This window comes from Benincasa hispida, chromosome 8, assembly GCF_027475165.1.
Source record: "Benincasa hispida cultivar pf3 chromosome 8, pf3_genome.v1.1, whole genome shotgun sequence".
Lineage (NCBI taxonomy): Eukaryota > Viridiplantae > Streptophyta > Magnoliopsida > Cucurbitales > Cucurbitaceae > Benincasa > Benincasa hispida.
In genome coordinates, this window is record NC_143485.1 from 14,518,311 (window position 1) to 14,528,794 (window position 10,484).

At 32.1% G+C, this 10,484-nt stretch overlaps 1 long non-coding RNA gene across 1 annotated transcript; it reads left to right on the forward strand.

Moving 5' to 3' along the window:
* The first annotated feature begins 8,588 nt into the window (after nt 1-8,588).
* On the forward strand, nt 8,589-9,545 carry LOC120083264 (uncharacterized). Its single transcript, XR_005483393.2, has 2 exons — nt 8,589-9,210; nt 9,296-9,545. It is a non-coding gene; the product is annotated as an uncharacterized LOC120083264 (long non-coding RNA).
* The last annotated feature ends 939 nt before the right edge of the window (nt 9,546-10,484 follow it).

Below are 10,484 nucleotides of genomic sequence, written 5' to 3' on the forward strand. Positions count from 1 at the left end.
CTCCCTTCTTTTATGCAAAACGATTTTGCAATTTTTAGTGAGGAGGGAGATAACTCCCCTCCCACTTACGTTAACTCACATTAACTCCCCTCTAACAACAGAAGAGTTCATTTTTAATATTTAATTTAATTTAAATTAAATCAAATTAATTAATCTTAATTAATTAAATATCATACATTTGAATCATATTCAAATGTATTTTCCTCTCATAACCTATAGCTTTATGTGTATCGCATTCACATTAAATTTAACCTATGGTTTTAATATGAATCTCATTCATATTAAATTTAACATATAATTATAATATGAATCTCATTGATATTATTTAATATTTGAATCTTATTCAAATACATTATTCTCTCATATTATATAGTTTAATTTTGTATCTCATTCAAAATTAACTTTATTATATATTGTATCTATATACATTATATTAATTGTATCATATACAATCAGCATAAATTCCCTTATAATTTGAACAATTCAAATTCTTCCAAAACTAAATAATCCTTGTTGTACCCTTAGTGAGCTAGTAGAGGACCTAATGAACCTACAGGTTATAAGCTCTAATGATACGAGATTAAATTGATTAATCTCTTTAATTAAATCAATCAATCTTCAATAATTGTGGGTCACTCCATTAAAGACCCACAACTGCACTCTTCGTATTGTAGATATATTTTTGTGTTCATGGATATAACCAATTATCAGTAAGTCAACCCTTCACGAATTGCTTGTAACTATAATTTGGTCAAGTTATTGTTTTATCCTTGTAAATACCTCTTATTTCTTAAGTCTCACTGATCCTTTAATGAACAACCTGTTTATGGTTCTACCATAAATAAAACCCCCTCGGGCCAGTGAGAGGGAGGGGTCTCATTGTTCAAGACCTAGAGTCAGTACTTAAGGGAGCAAACCATCTACTTACCCTAAAAATGGGAAGGACTAAATTCCATCTTGTATAGTTATGTTCCAAGCTCCCTACTCAGACAAATCTCCAAAATGATAGGCTTATTGAGTCAGCAAGTCGAGACACTTTCGCTCATAGAAATCAAAAGACTATTCTTGTAGATAGAATTTCATAGCTCACTCAGGATTGAGGTCGAATTACCTATGGTCATCCTATGAACTGTTAATCTCTTCAGTCAACGGTGTTACAAAGAGAGATTAATAATTTCGTGGTCCAGTCTTATACAAACTCTTTGTATAGAATACATTCACTCGCATGTCTCCATATGAACTATACGGATCAAACTGTAACAATACAACTCTTGTAACATTTACAAAGTGAGTTGTATCCGTAGTGTCACCATAATAAGGCATCCAACATTATCCATTTACTACAAACCATTTACGTTATTACTTGAACATGATCCACCTGTATGTTTACCATATACTGTTCAAGTTACATAAAATAATCTTGGGTTTTTCTTGAATGGATAATTGCATATATAAAATAATCAACAATTATTTCAAATAACTTATTAACTATGAGGCTTTAAGACATACATTCCAATAGATCATTGGTAGGTCGATGTCAGTTTTAAGCTCAGACCGACATCGACCACCAATACTTTGGTTGCTGGCAGTTAGTACTCGTTGGTTTGGGTGAGTATAGTACTGTCGATCGATCAACTACTCAGGCAGGTCGATCGATTTTTTTATTCAACATCTTCAGCCAGCTTTGCTGAAAAATGAAGGAGATATTCGAAAGCTAAAAAGAGAGTAGAAAACTAAAAACAGAAAAGAAGAAGAAAAAAAATGGTAGGAAAATGAGAAAAAAGAAAGAAAGAAAAAAAGAGATGAAGATATGGCTGCAAAGAACAAAAGAAAAAAGAAAAATTATAAGAAAAAGAAGGGAAGAAGAAACGAAGAAGGTAAAAAGATTAAAAAAATATAAAAAAAAAGTTATCTTTTGAAAAAAATATATTTTTTAAATAGGTGAAGATTACTATTATAGGTAATCATTGCCTATAAATGAAAACCATGAGTGGTTTTAACCAGCCCATGATTTTCATGTTTTCCCATCATTTTTTTACATATCCAATGGTTAACGCACGTTTTGAGTAGTGGAATTATGGGAATTTTTTAGTGTAAATCGGCTGGTTTGGTCGGTTTGAGTCTTTTGAGACTTGTTGACCGACCGATTTGTCAGTTGTCAGTTTTGCTATGTGCAAAACCGACCTCTGACCAAACCATGTATTAGATCGGCCGATTGATGTCGGTTCAGTCGATTTGAGTTGGCTAACTCAGTTTTTTAGTATTTCTTGTTCATCCCTAATTGATGGCAAGGTATTAGAAAGGGTTGTGTTCAAAAGAGGATATCTAGATATTAGACTTCTAGGTCAATAATTGGTATTATATCAATCTATAAGTTAAACAATTAAGTTAGTTAATCTATTAACAAAGTCATTACCTAAGATATGGTTTTGTCCAATTTTGCGATGTTTATTACCATTTTTTTGCTTTAGGTTTTAGATTAGATTAGTTTTCATCACAAGTTGGTCCCCTAAATAAAATTAGAACAATCTCTTAGTAGCTAAAAGAATTGAAAACCAATTCCCTGAAGACGATACTCGGCCAAGACCATTTACTATATTATTACTCGATGCGTGCGCTTGCACATAACATCAAGCAATTGCAAGGATCCAGAATGAATCAAGAAAAGCCATAACAACTTCAAGATAATAACAATAGTAAAGGACGGAATATGACAGATACCAAATCACCCTCACCACATGGAAGACAAACATCCAACCAAGCAACCTTGGCCCCATCAATGTTGTTCATCTTCCCTCTCCAAAGATAAAATCGAAGTACATGATCTAAGTCATGCACAACTCTCATCGATATAACAAACACACTGGTCCAATTGTTGGGATTGATGCCCTAAATTTCGTGGTCTTGTAGTTTGTAGATTTTATTTGTACAAATAGATTATTTTTTTTAATAAAATAAGTTTTGATATTTAGTCGCATTAACCCAAAACCAATAAACTAAGATCCAAGGTTATTCCATGTAGCTTAAAAATATATGTGGTAACATACATGTGGATCATGTTTAAGTAATAACCTGAACGATTTGTAGTAGATGAATAAGGTTGTGTATCTTATCTTGGTGACACTACAAATATGACCCGCTATGTAATTTTTGCAATTGTTGTAAAATGTTACAAATGATTTGATCCTGATCATTCATGTGGAAACATGTGAGCGGGAGTATCCTATACAAAGAGTTCGTATAAGACTGGATCACGAAATGGGTAGTCTCTTTTTATATAACGCTATTACTAGAAGAGACTTACATTTCACCAAGATGACCATAGGTGACTTGACCTTAATCCTGAATGAGTTGTGAATAGGGGTGGTCCTTTGATTTGCATGCGTGAGAGTAGCTAGATTCGATGACTCAAATGCCTACCATTTTGGGGATTCGTCTAATTGAGGAGCTAGGAACACAGCTACACAAGAAGAAATCCATTCATTCCCATTGTTAGGGTAAGTAGATAAATTTCTCCCTTAAGGGCTAATTCTGAGTCTTGAACAATGTGGCGCCACACACTCTTTTGGTCCAAGAGGGGTTCAATAGTTGGACTATGACTAATTGTTCATTAGAGGGATCATTGGTACTTAAGAAGTTAGATGTAACTATAGGGGTAAAATGATAATTTTTACTCAACTGTACTTATGAGCAATTTATGAAGAGTCAACATAGTGATGATTGGTTGTATTCAATAGACACAAAAATATATCTACAGTGCAAAGAGTGTAGTTGTGGGTCTTTATTGGAGTGAACAGTTAATGAATGAGGATTAATTAACGAGTTCAATTAATTAATCTCGTATCATTGGAACTTCAATCTGTAGATCCATAAGATCCCCTTGTTAGCTTAATAAAGATTAATGAGAATCAAATTAATTTTGGATTAATTAGAATTGTTCAAATTAATTCAAGGGAATTAATTGTATGTGATACAATTAATATAAAGTATATGATACATTATAATAAAAGTTTAATGAGAGATATAAATATTTGAATATGAGTCAAATATTAATTTTATGAATAAGATTCATATCAAAACTATAAGTTAAATTTAATATGAGTATGATTCCTATTAATTAAAACTATAGGTTATATGATGTTGGGATTGATGTACTAAATCTCTCTTGTATTCTCGTAGTTTGTAAACTCTGTATAAACAAATTGTTATTATTAAAATAATTATTACTTATGAGCATACACCCAATCCAATAAACAAAGATCCTAGGTTATTTTATGTAATTTAAACATGTATGTAGAGACATACAGATGGATCATGTTTAAATGATAACCTAAATGGTTTGTAGTAGATGGATACGGCTGGGTACCTTATCCTGGTGACATTACGGATACGACCCGCCTTTTAGATGTCACAAGTGTTGAGTACTATAAATGATTTTATCCTGATCATTCATGTGGAGACATGCAAGTGGGGTATAATATACAAAGGATTTGTATAAGACCGAATCACAAAATGACTAGTCTCATTATATAAGACCGTTAATAATAGAGACTTACATTTCATTAGGATGACCATAAGTGACATGACCTGAATCTTGAGTGAGTTGTGAACTTCTGTCTATGAAGACGGTCCTTTGATTTGTATGGGTAAGAGTGGCCCGATTGCTGACTCAATATGCCTACCATTTTGGGGATTCATCTGATTAGGAAGTTGGGAACACAACTACACAAGACAGAATTCACTCATTCCTTGATGTCGGGGTAAGTAGATAAATTGTTCTTTTAAGCACTGATTTCAATGCGTAAACAATGTGGCTGCACCCTCTCTTGGCTCAAAAGGGATTTAATTATAGTTGAACTATGACTTATTGTTTATTAGAGGGATCAGTGGTACTTAAGAAGTTATATGTAACTACAGGGACAAAATGATAATTTTGGCTCAACTGTACTTACGAGCAATTTATGAAGAGTCATCACACTATTGACTGATTATATCTAATGAACATAAAAATATATCTGTAGTACGGAGAGTGTAGCTGTCGGTCTTTAGTAGAATGACCGACAGTTAATGGATGTTGAATAACTTAATTAGAGGAGTTTAATTAATTATTCAAGTACCATTGGAGTTTCAATCTACAGTTCCATAAGATCCCCTCTGTAGCTCAATATGAATTATTAAGAATTAATTTTGTATTAATTAGAATTTTTCAAATTAATTGAGGGAATTAATTATATGTGATATAACTAATATAATGTATTTGATATATTATAAGATAAAGTTTATTTTGAGAGGAATTAAATATTTGAATGTGATTCAAATACTAATTGTATGGATGAGATTCATATAATTGAATTTAATATGAATTGGATTTATATTAAATACCATGATTGATTGAGAAAAATTCAAACTCTAGGTTATATGTTGTATTTGATATAATATAAAAACTATAGGTTATGTATTATATTCGATATAACATATAGTTTGATATATAATATATAATAAGTTGGTTATCATACACACACATACACACACGCATATATATATACATACACATACATACTTATTTATTTATTTATTAAATTATTTGAATTTAATAAATAATTCAACAAAGGAGAGAGTTATAGCTCACTCCCCCTATTTTTCTCTAACTCAATCGTGTGGCTAAAAAATAAGGAGGAAGTTTTTTTTTTTTTTTTTTTTTTTTTCACGTTTTCATCTCCTTCACGAGAAGGAAGACAGTGAGTTGCTCTGGGTGTGTTTTCCTTTTGAGAAAAAATTCCTCTCATCTAAAAACTCCTTTCCTTCTTTCTAAAAAGGTAGCAGAGCCCACACCTCCTGCTTATTTTCATCCCCTAAGGAGAATATAGGAGGCTCACTTGTGGTGGTGGCCTTTTGAATTGTTGGCTTTAGTACAGGGAGAGTTCGTGACTGGATCGAGGGAATACGTGAATACCTTTTGGCTTCAAGGGTAAGTTTTAATTCTTCCATAATTCCTTCTCCAAAACCTGTTGCAAAATTCTCTGTATAATGCATATTTTCTGTTATGTAATTTTAATTATGTGAAAAATTGAAAATTAGGATCGATCTCGCTTTCGCTGTGGACCTTACAGTTTCCTTCATATGAGAGATTATAAAGTATAGATTTTATTATATGCAATATAATAAACTATAGGTTATATATTATATAAGATATAATATATAATTTAAATTTAATTATATTAATAATTAATATAATTAAATTTTATTTTTTAAATTATAACTCCTAGGGAGTTATTTTGATTAGTGGAGGGAGTTCATCTCTCATAGTGTGCAAATAAGGCAAAGGATTTATTCATTAGCTTGATTACATGTTTTCCATTTTCACATAAAACTCCTCCCAAGATCTTCATCCCTCTATCAAAAATTCTCTCTAGAACTCTCTTCAAGGGTTAGTATTCGATTTTCCTATTTTTCTCTGTAAATTCAGTAGAAAAAGCATGCCTAAGACTTGTTATTTACCTAGTGTTTCCATCTCTCTGTTTTATTGAATTTTACAAATGAAATTCGAGACACAAGGCGTTCATACGCTTCTAATGTGGGAATTTCAATCTCTTCAACAATTTACTCGAAAGCTTTGCAGAACAAACCGAATAAGCTGTAACCGACCAATATAGGACAAAGGCCTAGCCGCCAACTCCTCACACAAAAAATGTCATATTTGAAACAATTAAATTGGTTTTCATTAGTGATTAAGTAAAAATTCACATCATAGTTTTTATTAATTAATTAACTAAAAGTTAACATCAAGGATCCAGAAGTGACAACATTAATAAAAATTCAAAAAATAAATGTAAAATCTAAAAATCTAAAGATCAAGTTGAAACTAAATTTAGAACTTCAGAATAAAAATGTAAATGTTGAAATCTAGTGACCAAGTATAAGCTAAACTTAAAATATAGAGATTATTATTTTTTTTAAAAAAAAGTAATTTTTTGAAACCTAAGGATTAAGCGTATACTATTATTCAAAAATCAAAACCAAGGAACCAAAAAGTTTTTCCCAAAATATAGTAGCATTTTTTAAGGATCTAACTAACATAAATTTCGTTTTATTCATATGTTCACCTACTATTTTAAGAATGGTGGAGAGAATTTCACATATTAAACAAGAAGAAATGTTGTTATAGGTGAATTTGGACTTAGACAAAATAAATAAAAAATAAGAAAAGATAAGATAAGGTACGATTTAATCCTATCTAATTTGGGATTGGAAAAAAAAACTCATATTTGAATCCTAGTAGGATTAAGATAAATTCTAGATTAAATCCCATGTAAATACATAATTATGGTTCATAAGAGATAATGGAAACTTCTCACTTCTTCTCCATTATAGAGTTCTCATTTTGACTTTAGCATCCGAGTTTTTTTTCTTTGTTTTGCAGGTTATTTTTTTCTCAAATTACAAATATATCTTTTGTTGGATTTAGTATCCTAAATCTTGTGGATCTTGTAGTTTGTAATTTGTAAATACAATTTATTTATGTAATAAAATAAGAAGTATATGAGGATATACAACTAAATCATGTCCAAGTAATACAATTTCACATAACAAACTAAGATCCAAGGTTGTTTAATGTAATGTAGTAGATATACAACTAAATCATGTATAAGTAATAACCTAAAAGGTCTGCACTATATGGATAAGACTTTGTACCGATGGAGCCACGTAAGGGCCAAGGGGGCACATGCCTCCCCTAGACTTATTCTATTTTGAATATAAAATTTAAGTAATATTTAACTCTCTATATATATAACCTACATTCTTTTAGAAATTTGAGTGTGGTGCGGTGGTTGAGGGCACAACTTTGATAGTTAAAGTTGTGCGTTTGGATTTTACTAATGCAATTTTAATTTATAATTTATTTTAAAATCAAATTTTGGTAGTGTCGTTACCTATTTCTGTAGTACTTGCCTAAAAAAGGAATTTAGTATAAAAAAAATTTTAAGACAACATTTGATAAGGTATTGTTAACCTTTTTTTTAACTTAATTTTTAGTTTGTATTACTTAATATATATTTATTTTAATTAATTTCAAAGTTAAAATACAAGATAATTATCTTGTTTCTCGTCAGGATATATGTATCATACCATCCACAAATAACTTTCAAAATTTTCTCAATCTTTTTAATTTTCATACTTCTAAATTTGTGCAATAAATCATAATACTTTTATTGATAATACTTTATAGGGTCTATATCAATATAAAGAGATATTTTAAAAGAAAAATAACAATAGAAACCACATAATCATCATCTTAAAAAAAAAAAAAAACTTACTTCTGATTTTGATATATCTTGTATAGAAATCAATTTAGGAGAACTACCTTATAATATCTCGAGTTTTCTTCATAATTCAAATTCTATATTTTCGTAAAATTTGAGGATATTTTGTTAATTTTGAAATTTGATTTTTGTTTAAAGGAAATATTTGAATTTTAATTTAATTTTTAGTAAATGTCTAGATATTTTTTTTCAAAGGTTTTAAATTTGGAGAATGTAATTGGTTTGATTTTTGAAATTATGATTTGAAGAGGAGGAGAAAAGGGTTTTAATATTATATATATATATATATATATATTTTTTTTTTTTTTAAAAAAAAAACCTCCCTTCTCTTTCTCTTTCGCAGGGAAACCGAGACCCCTCCAATTTTTCCTCCTTGCGTGAACACCCTTCCCTAGCCCTAGCTCCGCCGTCGCCCTTCGCCGCCCGCTCGCTGTTCGTCATCACTGGAATCGTCTTCAGTCGTACCGCCGTGAGTCGCCAGCCTCGCGCCGCTGCTCGTCCCTCGCACAATCGTGACCGCGCCGCCCATTCGCGTTTCCAGTGACCACAATCGGAGCTCTACTCCATTGTTTACGCACAGATCGAGTCGTTATCGCCTCCAATCGGTCACCGCCATTGTCGGCCTTCACGTCTGAGGTGCAGCACCAGCCGCCGACACTGTCTACAGATCTCAGGCAGCAGATTTTCGCGGGGATAGCCAGATCTGCGTGTGGGTACCTCCGTTCAGGTTCGTCGGGGCTTTTATTGTCGTCTTTGCGCGGGCGTTGCCTTCATCCTAATGGGTTCTGACCGAAGGTTCCATTTGGGTGTTTTAGTCGTGGATTGAAGAGCGGAAGTAAATATTCAGTTGCTGTCTAGCAAGTTTGAGACCAATTTCACTAAGCTTTTGGTAAGTATTTAAGGCTTCGTGGCCATTTGAAGTATTAAAGGTGCTGTAGATTAAGTTATAATCCTTAGTTGTGGTTTATGTTCAGGTCGGGCCACTAGATTGAAGTCTTGAAGGGATTTTGGGGAGTCATGTGTTGGGTAATCTTACTATTGGAACTGTCTTTGTACCAGGCGATAAACTGTAGATTTAATATTGAGGATCAACTGTTTTCGAGGATAATTTTGATTATTCTGAGGTCGAATGGACTGTTTAGGAAGGATATATGAGCATGTGGTAATATATCTGAATATGATTATATATGAGCTTGATTTAGAATTTTATGAGTTATATTAAAATGATGATTGAGTATGACCCTTAAATTATGAGTCAAGTGGCACTCCTACTGGAATGTCTTAAAGCTAGATGAGGATTAGACATTTGCTGATCTATATATTTATACGATTTATTATGAGAATGTGTAGACGGTATGATATATTATGAAATCCCGAACACTTTATTGTTTACATGATTTAGTGCATGAAAGTGATGTGCTACAGTTGATCCATTTAAAACTAGACTAAATACTTATGTTGAGGTTAATTAACATGAGGTTGACGAGGAGATTTTAGAGGACTCAGGATTAAGTCAATGTTGTATCTAATATGAAATTAGATGCAATCTCTTTTCCTTTCCAAACTATGTGACTGCATGAAAGTGATGCATGTCCAAGGGCACTAGTACATGAAAGAGATGTACTAGGACTGTTGTGTATGAAAGTGATATATACATAGAGGGTACTAGGGTCTACGTAAGAGGTGCACGCTCAGTGGGTTACGTGTATATGAAAGAGGTGTATACATAACCATGTATACGAAAGAGGTGTATATATAACCATGTGTACGAAAGAGGTATACATCTCTATATTCATAGAGAGGATCTAGGGTGTACGAAAGAGGTACACACTCAATGGGTTATGTATATGCGAAAGAGGTGTATACATAACCAGGTGTACGAAAGAGGTACACACTCAATGGGTTATGTGTATACGAAAGAGGTGTATACTTAACCAGGTGTACGGAAGAGGTACACATTTAATGGGTTATGTGTATACAAAAGAGGTGTATACATAACCATGTGTACGAAAGAGGTATACATTAAGTGGGTTATGTGTATACGAAAGAGGTGTATGCATAACCATGCATACGTAAGAGATTGTGTTTCCTTCGAGATTCACCAGCGGTTGTGGATCCTACGGGACTTATTAGAGATAGTGGGCATACTTAACTACAGTAGAA